A 17,416-nucleotide genomic window follows, 5' to 3' on the forward strand; every position below is an offset into this window, starting at 1 on the left:
TTCTTCATAGGTCTTATTTTTCAAACTTCTAATCTTTATATGAAATTTGATCAAACAAAATGTACAGTTAGAGTTTTTAAATATTTGTGTGGTCACTTAGGATCTCTGGATTATCTGGAGAATAAAATTGTAAAGACTTTTTGGCCCTGAACCCTACATGTCTTCTGAGTGGGTCCCCAAATCCCATTTGGATTAGACACCTTGATGTGCCATGAATGCACCTCCCACTCAACACGTTAGCGTCTCCCATCCTAAGGATGGACCTCCTGGACTTACCTGAGACTCAGGTCCTTACCTGCTGGTCCCTATAGAAATTAGCCCCTGAATATGCCCTCAGAGGCCCTTGCACCTCACCCAGATTCCCAGTGGTTCTTCTACTGGCTGCTGCTAATGGCTCCCATGGCAATCCTTACCTGAGAAGTGCCCTTGGGAAACTGGAGTTGACTCTCTCTGACGTACCTGGGAGTTACAAACCCTCACCTGGGGCTTCTTTGAGCTAGTGGTTGACTAATGTCAGTGTACAAGAGCCCTACTTCTTTGCCTCAATGCAGGACAGATGCTACATAACAATATATGCTCCAGAGCTCCTCCCGAGATGGGGCTGAGGCTAGAGCTCAGTTGAAACCACATTTCACTTAGCGTCTCCTCCTTCCCTGTTCCTTCATAAGTGACTACACAAGAATCCCTATTTCAAGATCTGCTTCTAGAGAACCTGACCTGTGGCAACTTGTAATTTCCAAAGATGGCGGCCACAATGTCTCTCACCCTACGTGCTCTTCTTACAACTCAACTTCTTTCATTGGAGGAGGGTGTCTATGTCCCTCCCCTCGAATCTGGGCGGATGTGACTGTTTTGAATAACAGAGTATGGTGAAAATGTTACTCTGTGATTCCCAGTTTAGGTCATAACAGGCGGTGGAGCATTGGTGTTTTGGTGTGATTTGTTGTTCAGTGACAGAGTCTGGAGCCCTAAGACACCATGAATCCTTAGCCTTTATGCAAGTGTGCATGATGGCCTCATCTTTCCTGGTCCTGTTTGGCAGCCCAGACAAGCCAAGTTCTGGAAACATCTGTTGGTAGTCCTCCTGGCAAACACGCCTGGAAAAGCTGTGGCTTTCCAGGATTCCACCATCTTGGAGACGATGCTGTCATTTGCCGGTTATCGTTGTCATTCCAACACCCAGGAGGGTTTATGTATCAGGAATAGATGATGCACTACTTGTTGTGTGGTCAGGCAGATGAGTCAGGGGCTGTACTTTCCCTCCTGAACACATTTTACTTGTAATATTAATAATGCTTTCTGGGAAATTCCCAGACGTCAAGGTTTGAAAATCTTAAAGCAGCAGTTCATTGTGTCTTGGTTTTGCTTAAGTAAAAACGCTAATGAAAGTTTCTTCTGAGTGTTAAAAGGAGAACCAAAAATAGGAACTCAAAGGTGAGGTAAACTTGGCATTCTCTAAAAGTAACAGGAATGCTTATTGTCATTGTGAGTCCTTGTGAGCCAAAGGGCTCTCTATCCAAATGATCTGAAGATTGGATGAGTCCACACAAGGTGTGCACGTATGTGTGTGTTTTAAAAAGCTTAGCAGAATTTTTCTTGCATATTCTAACCAGTGTTTTTAAATAGGAAAATGAGCATCTAAAAAATATAACCCCATTTTTAAAAAGAAGATAGAGTCACAAAAACAAGTGCCTCCACAGATAAAACACCACCTGATATCTTTGGCTTAGGTTTGTTTTGTAGTAGGGAAGAGGAGGAAAGGCATGGGGGCGATGAGGAGACTGTTGGGGGGTTTGCTTCAGGTTATTAGCTTTACACTTAAGAAAACAATCTGTATGCCACTGAAATGTCAAGGTTTCCATTCATTCATTGCTCATTTTCTCATATGTCTCTCTAACACCAGGAACTCAGCAATATAAAGTCTGGGGCAGGTGGAGGAAATCAATCTGGTGAGAGGGTCCTGCTTGAACAAACTGTTTCTGATCTTTTTCTTACACTCCTCTGTTCCTGACTGTTCTGGTTAGCTATTGCTGCATAACAAATAACCCCCAAACCTAGTGACTAAAACAACAGCCATTTAGTTTTTATCATGATTTTTGTCAGGATTTGTGGAAGTCAAGGCTAGGTGGTTCTGGCGGTGTGTCAGTGAGGGGCCGGAGTGGCCTGGGACTGACTGGGCACCTCTTCCTCATGTCACGTGCTCTCAGGTCCTCTCCATGTGGTCTCTGTGCGGGCTAGTTTGGGCTTCCCCACAACATGGCGACCTCAAAGCTGTTGGACTGCTTGCACAGTAGCTATCAATATGTTTCGTGAGTGAATTCCAGCTATCTAAGTGGAAGCTGCATTACCTTCTAGCTACAGAAGTCACACAGCTTCACTTATGCCACATTCTACTGGTTACAAGTGCATCACAAACTGCTCAGATTAGGGAGAGGGAAATTAGACACCCCCTCTTTTGATGGAGGAATGGCAAGGTTCTGGAAGAGAACACGGGGCAGTTGATATTGTTGCAGGCCATATTTGGAAGATACAACTAGCTACACTGCCCAAGCCTGGTTCCTCAGTGTTCCCATTGATTTTGTGAGCTACCCAAAAGCCTTTTTCTGATTTTCTTTACACTTTAAGGTAATCAGAGCCCAGGTCTCTGGTGTGCAACAAGAACCCTTCCTGGCACCCTGTCAATTATTTAAAATGAAGTTTACTTATAGATTCTTGGTTAGAACCTCTAACTGGCATTAGAGCAAAGACAGAGAGAGGTGGCTTTTGGAGCCAGAGTTTCCCTCCTTAAGATAATCAGATCAGTATAATGACCTTAAAAGGACAGGAGAGGTGAGAATAAGACCTTGCCTTGTGGTGTCTTGACCACCAAGGTCTTGTCCTGCATGACTTTACCAGCTGTCTTTTCAGGAACTGGTAACACTTGAAAAATATTGGTAATTCCTTAATAATAGCATTAGCAAAGAAGCTTATACTAATGCTTGGAGAAGAAGGCAGATGTTTGAAGCTGGCCTACTGTGGTCCAGCTGTTCCTTAGCAGAGGCTGCATGCCAAAACCAGGCCTTAGGCCTGTTAAAAAGTCTCTCATGCTCTTTCCCTAAGCTGCCAGGGCTGTCAGCCTGACTCTTGATACTTGGGCCTGGGAACACTAGAGCTGAGAGAAAAGGCCTCAGTGGTGACTAACGGAGAGCTCTATTCCAAAACTCCCATTTCAACTGAGTAGAGAGACAACAGACATTGGGAGGGAGGAAAGTGGGCCTGGAGCCACTGGCATTTAAACCCTCTAAATGTGTTTCTCAAAGGGACAGGTAGAACAGAATTAGTTAGGAGGAGGGGAAGCGTGGGCTTTTCAAGAGACATTATTAATCCAACATATAAGCTCTGTATTAGCTCCTGGTATGAATGGTGCTATGGTCTTAATGTGTGCATCCCCTCAAAATTCATATTTGAAACACTAATCCCCAAGGTGATGGTAGTAGAAGGTAGGGCCTTAGGGAGGTGATTAGGTCATGATGGTGGAGGCTTCATGAATGGGATTAGTGCCCTTATAAAAGAGGCCCCAGGGACTTCTCTGGCAGTCCAGTGGTTAAGACATCACGCTTCCACTACAGGGGGCACGGGTTCGATCTCTGGTTGGGGAACTAAGATCTCGCATGCCGTGCAGCCAAAAGGTAGAAAAGAAAAAGAGGACCCAGAGGCCCCTGGTCCTTTCCACCATGTGACGATATATCAAAAGATGGTTGGTTATCTAGGAAGTGGGCCCTCATCAGACAATGAATCTGGTGGGGGACAGGGAATGATTATGGACTTCTCAAGCTTCCTGAACTATAAGAAATCAATGTTTGTTGTTTGTAAGCTACCTGGTCTATGGTGTTTAATTATAGGAGCCTAGACTGTCTAAGACAAATGGTATTCACCTGTTTATCCTATTTATTCACTTATTCATTCCTTTGTTTATTCATTCATTCATCATATGAGTTTATAAGCCAGAGCATCCCAGGAAATGGAGAAATGACTAGATCAGAACCATGAGATCCCTCCTGCAGCTGGGGAAATAGGAGAGGAGTAAATGGCTACATAGCAGGCAAGGCAGTTAAATCTCAGTTAACAAAACCTCTTGAAGGAAACCCCTTTTATAAGAAATCATGTTTGGAAAGGTTTTTTTAAAAAGCAGGTACCTTGAGAAGCTGTGCTCACAGTGTAGAGCCTGAGCCATATGCTAACTGCTAAGAGTTTCCTTCTATACGGCATGGGGAGGGGTGGGAGGAGGACCTTATGTTTGTTTGCTAATCGTCAATGTCATCCTTCCAGTGTCTAATCTCCCCTCTCATATCAGACAGACACTTATCTATTAGCATAGTAGGTACTAAGATATACTAAGAATAAAACTTATGTTCCTATAACAACATTTCAGGGGAGCAGACGTGGTGGAAACTAACTCCCTGTCAGTTTCAGGATTGGCCCCAGCTCCCCTAGACTTGCGCATAAGTTCTGGGGGGCATGTATTGTACCAAACCCTTAGCAGGATTAGCAAAACCGATCGGTGTCATCTACATTCAGGATGGCTTCTGTTGGGACATCTTCCCATCCTCTGGTTGCCTATTGTTTTGTACTGCTCTCTGCTGTATTGTCCCTAAGATTTGTCATAAGGCTCCTGTTGGTTCAGATCTCTCAGCTTCTTTCAGTACATGAGAGCATTTTTGCTGCTTTTGTGCCTTCACTCACTACAGGAATCTTTGTGGGACTATTTTATGACTTCCGTGCTTCCCTCAGGTCTTCAGGAGTCATTTTATTTCTTCCACAGTATGGTATGGTCATGGTCTTCTTCAGATCCACCTGTCCAGACATACCATGCTGGGTACCACCCTGAGCTCTACTCGGGGAAGGAGCCATGAGTCCCTTCTGTACTTGGGTTCTTCCAAACACACCTCAGGTTTCTATTATACCACCCACCACTATTATTCACTTTTATTTCAGGTATTCAGTTTTAGAATTTCCATTTGGTTCCTTTTTTTGTAGTTTCTAGCTCTCTGCTGCAATTTCCTATCTGTTCCTTCATTACAAACATATTTTCCTTTATATCCTGAGTATAGTTACAACAGCTGCTTTAACATCCTAATCTTATTTCAACACCTGGCTCATCTTGAGGTTGGCTTCCATTAATTAATTTTTCTCTTGGATATGGGTTACATTTTCCTTTTTTAAAATGCCCAGTAATTTTGGATTGTATTGTGGACGTTTGTGAATGATATATTGTCAAGACTCTGGATTCTGCTATGTTACTCTCAAGAATATTATTTTTTAAAAATGTTAGCAGGCAGTTAACTTTGCTGAACTAAAATTCCAAACTTGGTCACCTTTGCAATGGGCACTGCTTGGAGTCTACTTCAGAGGTCAGCCAGTGGTTATACAGTCTGGTGCTTCCCATCTGTGGCTCTCTCATTTTGGAGATTCTGCCTCTCCCTCTCCAGCTGCTGTGATCACTCTGAACTCTGTCCTCTGATTCCTTAGCTGCTATGACTGTGGGTTTCTGTCAAAGTTTTGGCTGCCCTCTCAGGGACTAAAGGGGCCTGGTCTCAGGTGAAAAGCCATAAAAGAATGGAAAATCCACCCACGGATGTTTCCATTTTTCAAATGTGGACTCCCTTCCAGCTTATGCCTATTTTTAGTTGCTTTCCACTGCCTTCAGAGAGTTATTTTTTAGAGTTTGTCTAGAGTTTATCTGTAGGAGAGTTGGTTCAATACAAGCTACTGTACCATGTGGAGTGGAATTTGCTGCCCTTCCTTCTGGTTAAACTGTAGGGGCAGGATATTGTGTCTCCTCTTCTCAGGGACCTATAATGTCCATTCACTCCCACTCCTCCTCACATTTTTCTCCCTGCCTGCAGCCTAGGGTTATGTTATGCACTCTGAGAAGTTGGGGAGATTTTTTTCTGCCTCTTTTTTTTTTCTTTCTAAATTTTGAGTCCCCTTGGATATTTGAAACTCAAAAGTCCAAGCTTTCAAGACCTCAAAAGCTTTTCTTTGCCCTTTTGCTGAAACTACCATTCCTTGGGCTATAGATGCTATGTGTATGTTTGGTTCCCAAATCAAAGAAAAGGGATAAGATAACAGGAAGTATTGGGATTGGAAAGCACATCAGTATTTAAAAAAAAATTATTCCTCCATATCAGGAATGACACCTATGTGGAGTGATTATTTGGCTGTGGTTTAGTACAAGTGAGACTGAGTGTATCTGATATTTAGATCAATAGTTCTAAGTATTTAAGCCTTCTTATTTCATTCATTTATTCATTCAAACATGCTTCACTCATTAAAAAGACATTTAGAGAGTGCCTATTATTTGTTAGGCCTTGTGCTAGGTACTAATTATGGAATAAAAAGTTGTATTTGTGAAAGACATTTCAGGTATCAGCAAACATTAAGGGGAAAGGCATAAGGCAGCCTAGAATTAAGTCTCACCGGCTCTATCGAGCAGACTTGAAGGAATACAGATGCTATTACTTTAAAGTCATTTGGGATAGTGAAGATAGCACAAAATTTGGATTCAAAAAACTCAAGTTTAAGTCCCAGTTTACCATTTAGTAATTGTATTACTTTGGGCCAATCTCTCAATTTCTCTGGGCCCTACATTCATTTTCAATCATTATTAACTGCTGAATGTTGCTAGACTGAAAGCTTTCTCCCAACAGTACCTGTTCCTCCCCCGCTGTATCTTAGCATAGTGTCGGCACATATTAGGTTCTCAATAAATACTTAAACATTAAATGAGCAAGTAAATAATAACTCTTATTGCTTTTTCGATATGGACTTTTCTCGCTGGACATCTTGAGAACTACCAGGATTCCAGGTTAACATGGGAAATGCTCCTCTAATTGGGTCCCTCCTTTGTTCTTCCAGCTCCCAGATATGCTTGTGATGCCTTCCAGAACATCTGATGGATTGTAATAGGTAATAATCAATTAGGATACTGTGCTGCAGAAACAAATGACTTGTAGTCTCAGTGGCTTACAACAGGTCATTTGTTGTTCGTGTTCCGTGATCATTACGGGTTCGACGGAGGGCTCAGCTTCTCACAACCATTCATGGACCTAGACTGGGGATCAGCCACCATATGGAATGTTGGCAGTGGCCTTGCTAGAGGAAAGAGAGAGCTCTGGAAGGTCTTGTCCTAACAATTAACTAATTGCTGTGGAGTGACATACATCACTTCTGCTCACAATTCATGGGCCAGAACTAACCATAGAGCCTCTCCCAACCACAAGGAGCCAGGAAGAGCAATTCTACCATGGGACCAGAAGGAGAGGACCAGAAATATTGGAGGAACAGCATTGATGATCACCACAGTCCTGCCTTGCAAGGAAGATCCAGAGCTGGTCCACTCAGGCTCTTCTAAGGACAGGTCTGATGGGAAATAAGTGGGAGTATCTCTCATACTCCTGGGTCTTCTCACTTCCCTCAGGGTGGCAGGCCCCTACTCTCTGTCTCAGGTGCTTCACAGCACCCTAGGCTATCAAATGAGGATTGAACTCAAGGAATAAGAGTTAGTCTTTCTGCATGACCCACAGGTTGTGCTCTGGCTGCTACTGATGGGAGTTCATTTCCAAATGTCAAGCTCCAAGAGTTATTGTCTGGTTGTATACAAGGTTCCCAAGTTGTTATGGATGGATGATTCTCATTTGAGTAGAGGGAGCTGGGATTCTGAATTCTGACTCTGATCAGTCCCTGAGTCCTGTGAATTGCACCCTATTGACACAGCCCCTCTGTCTCTCCCTCCTCCCCTTGCTCCAGTCTGGCAACATCGACCTGTTCCTGAAAGGTGTGTGTGCGTGTGTGTGTGTATGGGATGGTGGTGGGTAGGAGAAGGAAAGGAGATATGATAGGGGACAATGCTTTTACTTGATTTCATATTTTTCCATATCTTTTTCATTTCATATTTGGACCTTGACTTTGGAAACCCCAAAACCAAGAATTTGGCTTTTTTTTTCCTGGTATTGTCATGGTAACTCTCCCTGGTGGCAAATGATGCCTTCTCTAGCTGTCTAAATTGGTGGGAAGAGGGTTGGTACAGTGTAACAAGAAATACAATGGGGCCCAATAGAATATTACTCAGCCATAAAAAAGAATGAAATAATACCATTTGCAGCAACATGGATGGACCTAGAGATTATCATACTAAGTGAAGTAACTCAGACAGAGAAAGACAAATATCATATGTTATTGCTTATATGTGGAATCTAAAAAAATGATACAAATGAATTTATTTACAAACAGAAACAGATTCACAGACATAGAAAACAAACTTATGGTTACCAAAGGGGAAAGGGGGTGGGGGAGGGATAAAATAACGCCTCGCTTAGCCACACCCCCACGGGACACAGCAGTGATAAAAATTAAGCTATGAACGAAAGTTTGACTAAGTCATGTTAATTAAGGGTTGGTAAACTTCGTGCCAGCCACCGCGGTCATACGATTGACCCAAATTAATAGAAGCACGGCGTAAAGAGTGTTAAGGAGTCACATAGAATAAAGTCAAACCTTAATTAAGCTGTAAAAAGCCCTAATTAAAATTAAGCCAAACTACGAAAGTGACTTTAATATGATCTGATCACACGAATTTATTTACAAACAGAAACAGATTCACAGACATAGAAAACAAACTTATGGTTACCAAAGGGGAAAGGGGGGTGGGGGAGGGATAAATTAGGAGGTTGGAATTAACATATACACACTACTATATATAAAATAGATAAACAACAAGGACCTACTGAATAGCACAGGGAACTATACTCAACATCTTGTAATAATCTATAAGGGAAAAGAATCTGAAAAAGAATATGTATATAACTGAATCACTGTGCTGTACACCTGAAACTAACGTGACATTGTAAATCAACTATACGTCAATTAAAAAAAAAAGGTTAAAAAAAAAGAAATACAGAGGGGGAAGGGAAATCAGATCAGTTAATATATCAAAATATTATCCCATCATTTATTTAGTGAGTTATTTCCACAATCTCCTTTATTTTTTTACATCTGTGGACTACATAGGCTTCCTACATATTCTTTTATATATATATATATATTTTTTTTTTTTTTCTATCTCTGGTATTAAAGTTTGCTCACAAATGCGAGTTGATAGGTGTGTCCCATGAATGGAATAACCAGTGAAGGGGTATGGATGTGGACGGCTTTTGGTAAAGCCAGAGGCTTCCTCAGGCTGCCAGCAGCAGTGTGCTTCATACTATATTCCTGCAATTTAGTCTCTCGCGGCTCTTTGCTCCAGAGAGCAAATTCTATCTCAGCCACAGGAGGGCCCCTGCTCCCCTGAACTGCCTGTCAGAGAGATTGGGAATTCAGAGGTAAAATGAAGAGTGGATTCAGGAGCAGAATAACAATCTTTTTTTTTTTTTTGTATTGGGGTGAATGGAACATTTGGCAATCATCCGAACATTTCCTCAAATTGGTGATGCCTGTGGGTGGCATATGCAAAGTATTAGTTTGACTACACTTTGGACAAAAGTCCCTGGCCTTGGCCCATCAATGCTAACATACAAAATATCCTGACAAGCTCCCTGCTCCACCCCAATTCACACTCCCACACGGCTGAGGGGGTCACAGGGCATGTTTGGACACTGGCATGAAGGTGCCCTGCTCCATTCTGGACTTGCCAGTGGCGTGTCTGTGAGGCTGTGACCGTCACAGTGCATGCAGGGCAGGGGGCTCCTCTGAAACCACTGGCTCTGGGGCACCTTATAGGAACTCTTACGGGAATGAATGTTACCCTACATGGGGCCAGCTTTCTGCAGCCGTTTATTACAGAGCAGCTGGCCAAACTGTGATCTCACTGTGGCTGCAAACCCACTTAAAATATTAACAGTGATGATAAAGATGAATAATTCCTGTACCTCCAGGGCATATATGTGTTTGCTTATCTCTCCTGTCAGCCCTGAAATGTTGCTGTTCAGCTGCCCGGGAGATGATCTGGTTTTCGTGGTCCTGCAAATAAACAATTAGGTCAGTAGCTCCTCAGGTTCTGTAGCTTTTGATGGGTTTGTTTTCTGCAGAAGTTGTTACTGCTCTCTGCAGAATAACAGGAACTGAGCGTTTCTGAGCTAAGTTGGGAGAGAGGGGTTGAGTGGGGTGGGGTGGTGGTGAGAGGGTGGGAAGGAGGTGGGCAGAACAGAAGGTTAGCTGGGGTTCTCCTTCTCTCCAAGCCTCAGCGAAGCTGGGATGCAGCACAACTGCCACGGCTGCTGGTACCCACGGCCTTAATCATCTCCAGGGTGGGGTGATGCTACAGAGGCCAAGGGAGAGAATTGCTCCAGCAGGGGGGCTCCTTTAACCCAGCTCCTATAGGAATTGTACAGTCTGGCCACGGCTGCTTCTTACGCTTGCCTGGGCCGGCTTAACTGCTCTCCTTTCTACAGGGGCTGTGAGGAGAACCAGCTTCCCCATTAACTTGGGGCTTGCGTTTTGTTGATTGCGAACACTTGGGATCCCAGTTCTGGAGCCATCTGTGACCTGTTGTGCTGTAATAGCTTGGTTTTCCCCGTGTTCAGCTCCCTCCCCGAGTACTTAGTGTTAAATCATAGGGGGAGGAAGTGTGAGCAGAGGAAAAACAGCACTATTACATGACCCCCGATGAGACCGCTGTGATAGAATTAAAAGCTGCTGCCCTAGGACATTCTAACAGATGACATTGTGAGGTTGCCAAGGTAACCCACCAGGATACAGTTCCAGCATCTTTGGGGTTGATGCTGGGTAGGCGAGGTCAGTCAGAGGTGAGGCCCAGCTGCTCAGGGTGTGTCCCTTGGCTGGCCGGTCCATGGCAGTCAAGTGGAAAATCAAGGCTGACCTTTACACAACACGAATGAACCCAACCTTGTCTCCTCATTGGCTATTCCAGGTGAAAGAGAATCAGAATACTCCAGGTAATTGTTCAGTGTAGGTTACACAGAGCCGAAAAAGGTCCGGATATGAATGACTCACCCATTCATTCCATATATGTTGATTAAACACCTACTATGTACCAGATAGGAAGCGTCAGAATATCTAGGCAGAAAGGTTGGGAGTTCTAGAAAACCTAAGAAAATGCACGTCCAAGCAGGGAAAAAAGACATTTAAGACATTTACACACCATTACTACTCAGGAAAAGGTTGAGTGGACGAAAATAAAAACAATCAGAATAACTTATTAACCCCAAGGACCTGGTGTTAAAAAAAAACATGTGCAAAAATTGTAGAGAGCGGAAATTATTTGCTTAAAAGAAGTCAACCTCCTCCTCCAAACACACCACGTTATGCTGCATTCCCCGCTTTTCCCTTTATCTTCTTTTAAATACTCCGTGTTTACTTTTGAACTACTGGTTAATACCTATAAATGTTATTTTCTTTCTCCCAGGTAAGGATCAGAAAGATTTCAGATGGGCCCTAGCTTTCGATAACTCAAGGCCTTGGGCATATAAATAACAAAGATCCCTCCTTTTGGCCTCATTAAGTGGGTGTTCAAAACCATCACTGGGGCCTTTCGACACTTGTCTCCACATAATACTGTTTGCATCTGGACTTGGGCTGTCACCTGATCTTGTTATTTTCTCCCAGATGGCAAGCCAAGCAGGGGAGAGAGTGGGGGAGATTGGAGGTGGTGGTGGTGAGTGATACCAGCAAGTGGCAGGGTGGAAAGGGAAAGGGGCAAAAAACAAAAACAAAAACAAAATGGTAGTGGGGGGAGGGGGGAGGAACACAGAACTGGGATGGCTACGGAACAAGCAAACAAGGAAGAAAATCTCTGAGAAACTGTGGTTACAGGAATTCCTGCAAACAAAACAGTGCCTCCTTACCCCCTGGGGGCGGTGATTAGTACCGGAAGGACATCATTAAAACACTGCTGGGGCCTACACCAGCCCTCCATTCTGTGGGCTCCAATGCTTAAGGTCCCCTCTTTGGCCAAGCAGAAAATGTAGATAATTAGATTATGTCAGTTGTCTTATTGCAGTCCCCTAATAATAATAGTAATGATAATAATAATATCAACAACAACAGGTTAATAGCTAAGTTATAGAGTGCTTTCCTAAACACGTCACTTATAAAACCCACCAGAAGAAGTGCTACTTAACAGAGAAGGAAATAGGAACAGAACCGTGAAGTCACTTAACCAAATCACACAGAAGGTAGATAGGGATGAGAGCCCAAGGCCCACCCTGATGATTTGGCTCTAGGGTTCCCGCTATTAACCCTTACACTGTGATTGTGCTTTGTTTAAAAAGCTCCAGGGAGAAAGACTTACAATGGACTCACTGCCTCCCATTTTCCCGTCACTAACGCAGCCCTGGCCTGGCTTTTCATTTATAGAATTGTCTCCTTGGCCGGCCTAAAGCTGCAGGCCGAGATGGTTCCCCAGATCTTCTCAAACCTTCTGGGCGCCTGAAGTAGGTGGGCTAGGGTGTGGCATGAGGACAGTGGCATTATCCCGCTCCTTAAGCACTAACTCCCAAGCAATAACGTAGAGCCTGGGGATGGCCCCACCTGTGGAATGGGGAGGAGGAATGGTCCACTGTTAATGGTCCTCCCTGGAGGGAGGCGCCCCCTCCCTCCAGCACCCAAGCCCAAATTTTGAGGGTTCTGAGTCCCCCAGGCGCGCTCCTGACGCACGCAAACTTGGTTACAAGGGGTCAAGAGGGTGGGCGGAGGAGCCACGGGCCTCTGCGCCGTGGAGCGGCGAGGGTCACTGGCTGGGGGGAAGCCGTGTGCAGCGGGCAGGTTGCCGGCCGCCTGGAGGCGGCGGCGCGGGGCGCGGGGCGCGGGGCGCGGAGGCGGCGCGGGGGGGCCAGCTGCTCCCGCTGCGGCTCCCGCGAAGACGCAGCGCAGCATATTTTGCACATGAGTTCAGAGGAAGAGGAAGTGTAGCCGGCGGACGCGCGGCGGCGACGGGGGCGCGTCGGGGCTGGAGCCGGAGCGCGCCGGGCTCAGGGCGCACGCAGCGAGCGGGAGCGCGGCGGCCGCGGGCTCCGCTGAGGGACAGACGCACGGATCGCAGGAGGGACGGACACACGAGCACGCCGCGCCGCCTGCCCCGTCCCCACCCCCTGGCGCCCACGCCTTCCCCGCGCCGCCTCCTCTATATGGCACAAACTTTCCTCCCGGGACGGAACACGCTGTCTCCGGGAGCCCGCGCCCGCGCCTTCTCCTCGGCTTAGTCCAGAACGGTAGGTGGGCGCCTGCAGGATTCGGGATGGAGGCGGGCGCAGGCGGGGCGGGAACCCGGCGGGCAGGGGGAGCCTGGCGGGGCGCCTCCCTGCAGGTTGCCGAGGCTGGGCGTGCTTCCCTGGCGCCGGGGCTGCCAGAGGGCCATCCCCGTCCCCTGCACCCCGGCCCGGATTGGATGGGGCCGGGGACAGGATCCATGGGACGCAGCGGTCTTGGGCCAACTTTTTTTTGGGGAAAAAAAAAAAAAATCATCCCTGGCGAGCCATGGGGAGAGGCAGCCCAGAGCAGTCTGTTGAGGGTCGTGGGCTCCGCATGCTCGGGGCGCCTAGGAAGGAAGCAGAGGGGAAGCTTCGAGGCTACAGGTGGGTGTAGGACAGTGCTGCAGGGCGTCCTCGGCAAAGATCAGGCGGGAGCTGGCCCCGGAATCCAGGTTCAGGAGAGCGCGAGGCCGGGGTGGGCCGGGGTGGGGTGGGGTGGAGGCGGCTCCCGCTGCCCTTCTGCGTGCGCCCCGGGAGGTGCGTTTGTTCCCGGGGCAGCGGTGTGGACGGGCGGGAGCAGACGTGCCGCGCGTTCAGAGGAAGCGCCGCGGCCAAGGGAGACTCAGAGCCTCGGGGCGCGGGGAGTCCCCGGCACTGAAAACGGGCATCTCCCCTTCTGTAAAGGGGGCTTCTTCCCTCGTCCTCACCACTTTCCTAGGCCCAAGGGACACCAGGGTGGACCTGGGTGAGGGCGGGGTGGTGGCGGCGTTTATTTCAGGAAGCCCCGTTGTCAGGCATGCACACCCCCTCCTGCGCCAGGGCTCATGCCCTTCACCTAGACTGCCGCTGTCTTTGGCAGCGAGAACCTCGTGGAGGCCAAGGTGCAGTAACCCAGGCGCCCTGCCTCCCTGGTGCTTGCGCCTGGCTGCCCTGTGTCGTTGTGGGTGGTCCCCACGGACGCTGGGTGGTGTCAGTGAGTTTGTTAGGGGGTTTAAGAACAAAAAAGTATTAAAAAAAAAAAAAAAAAAGTCTGGCACCAGTTCCTATGTTTGAGTGACTGCCCTGGTTTCCAGCAACCTGGTTTCCTTCTTGTAATTGGTACAGCTGTTTTCAGATGGTGGGCGCAGTCAGGCGAGGCGTCTTCCAGCCCCTGCCATCGTGTGTCATCTCAGGATAAGTGAGGCCCTGCCAGGAAGGAAGGCAGGCGTAATGTGAGCCACCTCTGGGCCCGTGCGTAGGGCGTGCTCTGCACCCCACGTGTCCCTGGCCACAGGGATTCCTAATTTGTACCTCTGAACAGCTGAATTCCCTGCCAGGTTCAAGTGACCCCAGATGTCACCAAACCCCACAGAGGGGTTAAGCAACAAGCTGTTTGGGGCTCTTTGGTGCGTGTGTGTGCTAACCTCAGTGAAATCACTTTAACCTCAGAGGGAGCTCTGCATCCTCTTTTGCCTTAAGTGGGGTTTCTGGCCTGACAGCTGGAAGGACACCCCTCTGGCTGCATTTGTATAACAAGTCGCTGGGTCGGTTTTTCTTTGTTTGTCTTTTGGCTGCATGGACGTGGGGCAAATGGAAGAAAGGTGTTGTGCCCTTAGCTAATAGATTTGGTGCAGGAACTGAAAGAGAATTAATTGGGAATACGAGTCAGTGAGTTCTTTTTCTCCCTCTTGAGCAGGAATTTTTGGCTTCCATTCAAATAATTGCTTTGTCTGTAGGGAAACAGGCAGAAAATCTTTGGCGTGAGTGATGTGAGTTCCTGTAAAGCTACTTGTGTTCTTCCAGTCTTAACTTTTCAGCAGAATCGAAATTATGTGGGCCCATGGCTTGGTGGGCATGGGTGTCTTGCTAAATTTCTAAGTTGGTGGACTAGGGAGAGGGCCCTGTGACTCTTTCCCCCACCCACCTCCTTTTAAAAAATATAGAAAAGTTGCAAGAACAGTGACCACCCAAATACCCGTATCTAGAGTCTATAATTTTACGATATTGGCTTTATTACACATCCGTCCATCTAGTCATCCCTCTATCCATCCATCAGTTCAACTTATTGTTTTATGCATTTTCAATTAAGTGGCAGACATTGGTACAGGTCACCTGTAAACGTTTCAGCACACATTTCATTATTTAGAGTTCAATATATGTTCATGATTTTCTTAAGGTAAAACTTATACGTATGGTGAATGTATACATACATACATATCTCCATATAGTGAAATGCACAGACCTTGAGGGTAACATTTGCATAATGTTTCGACAGATGCCTACACCTGTGTAACCCTCATCTCTATCAAGTAATGTTGCCGTCACCCCCAGAAAGTTCCTTCATCCCCATTCCCAGTCAGTCCCTGTCCTCACCCTTTGTTTCTCACTCAAAGTTAGTTTAGCCTGGTCTTGAACTTCATATAAGTGGAATTCCACAGTATTGTGTAAAGTTTCTTTCACTCAGCATGTTTTTTAGGTTCACCCATGTTTTATGTACCAGTAATTTGGTCTTTTTTATTGCTGAGTTAAAGTCCAGTATTTATTTATAACGCAGTTTGTTTATGTATTCCCCTGTTGATGGACACATGGGTTATTTCCAGGTTTGGGGGGGGTATTGTGAATGAAGCTGCTGTGAATATTTGTATACAAGTCTTCCTAGGGACATATGTCGTCATGTCTTGTGGGTAAATGGAGTGGAATTGCTGGGTCATAAAAGAGATGTATGTGAACCTTATAAGAGACTGCCAGACCTTCTCCCAACATGGTTATACCATTTTACACTCCCGCCAGCAATGAATACAAATGTGAGATTCCAGATACAACAACTCATTTTCCTAGCCCAAAGTCAAGAGCATGGTAGACCAGTGTTCTTCTGGGGCCCGAGTGAGCCAGAAATTGGAACATCTGAGACAGTCTGGACCATGTTGTTTTCATAGATGGAGGAGCTGAGAGAAATCTCTGACTCTGCCAGTAAATGGGTTTACTCTTAAATTATTGCAGACAGTCAGACAAATATTTTATTTTTAGAGATCTTCGGAGAAGGGAATTCCATAGGGGAACGTCCCCTTGGTTGTGAAAGAAGATCGACTGCTTTCTATATAAAGAAAAATAAACCCCAAACCCCAAAGAGTTCCACTAAACTTCTGCTTCGAAACTCCTGGGGGATTTCTGGCATATTGGTCTGGTTGCTCTGAATCTGGTGGAGATTCCCGTTGGATTTCACCGGCTGAGGCAGCTGGCTGTTGAAAGCGGTTGTGTTTGCTTTGTGAGTCATGTCAGATTTGGTTTTTGAAGGCTGCGAGAACAGCTTTCCTGTTAAAGTGATGTGGCCTGTCAGTGAGAAACATGGCCTGTCAACACCCCTCTTATTGTCCTGGCTGAGAAAATGGGCCGTTCACTCTCAGGTCCCCTTGCACCTTCGTCCCCGTCTGTGGGCCTGTAGCCAAACCTGGTCTTGGCTGACCCAGGAAGTAGGAATGGAGCCTCCTGCTTATGTGAGACCCAGGATGAAGCTTGGTGTCTTCTCGCCGAGGTGTCTCATTGAGGTCAGCTGACAAGTGGTACAGAGTCTTAAGACATTGGACTATGTTTGGGGACTGTTCCCTTCATCCGCCTGCCACAGGGTAGAGGCTCAGAATAATTCTCATGGTACCCATCTGGGTGACTGCCTGTCTGGAGGTTGACAGGGATGGCCAAGATGTCAGGACCCCAAGACGTATTTTACTAGAGGCCACTTTACTATAGCCCGTGAAACAGGTTCAAAGTGTTAGGAAAACTTTGCCAACTGTAAACTTCCATTCTAGTAGCACCGTTTTTATTTTATTACAGATTTTACTATTGCTGTTAACAAAATTATCATTATAGCTACCCCTTGCCAGGCGCCCATTCTTTGCCAGGCACGGTTAGGCTCTTTACATGCATGCTCTGAATCTAATCCTCGCGAGAGGCAAATACTATTATTATCTGCACTTTGGCCTTGAGGAAACTGAAGCTTAGAGAGGTTAGGGAGCTTGCCCCAAGTTCACATTTTCATGTTTCCTGGACATTAAGGGAAGAGGCTGTGACCTTCTGGTTTCGCAAGTGCAGATTCCAGCTGCAAGCATAGATTTCCAAATACACAAAGCCGTCGTAGAAGAGAAATGTAAGCTGGATGGGGGATGGAAGTTGGAACAAATGACACAGTGGAATCACTTTCTTAAGTCTTTTGCCTTTTTGTTTCAGGCTTTCTGAGATTTGGGGCACCTGGAGCCTGG

General features: G+C 46.3%; 1 protein-coding gene across 2 annotated transcripts in view; it reads left to right on the forward strand.

Moving 5' to 3' along the window:
• Window positions 1-12,899: 12,899 nt before the first annotated feature.
• Window positions 12,900-17,416, forward strand: part of RFTN1 (raftlin, lipid raft linker 1) — a 200,027-nt gene continuing 195,510 nt past the window's right edge. Inside the window, exon 1 of one of the 2 annotated variants that reach the window (XM_082459292.1) lies at window positions 12,900-13,205. The gene's annotated coding sequence lies outside the window, so the exon portion shown is untranslated. Of the gene's footprint in view, window positions 13,206-13,449; window positions 13,569-17,416 lie in introns of those variants that run through there. The other variant, XM_082459291.1, reaches the window with a different exon arrangement.

The sequence above is a fragment of the Balaenoptera physalus genome (assembly GCF_965194825.1).
Source record: "Balaenoptera physalus genome assembly, chromosome: 4".
Lineage (NCBI taxonomy): Eukaryota > Metazoa > Chordata > Mammalia > Artiodactyla > Balaenopteridae > Balaenoptera > Balaenoptera physalus.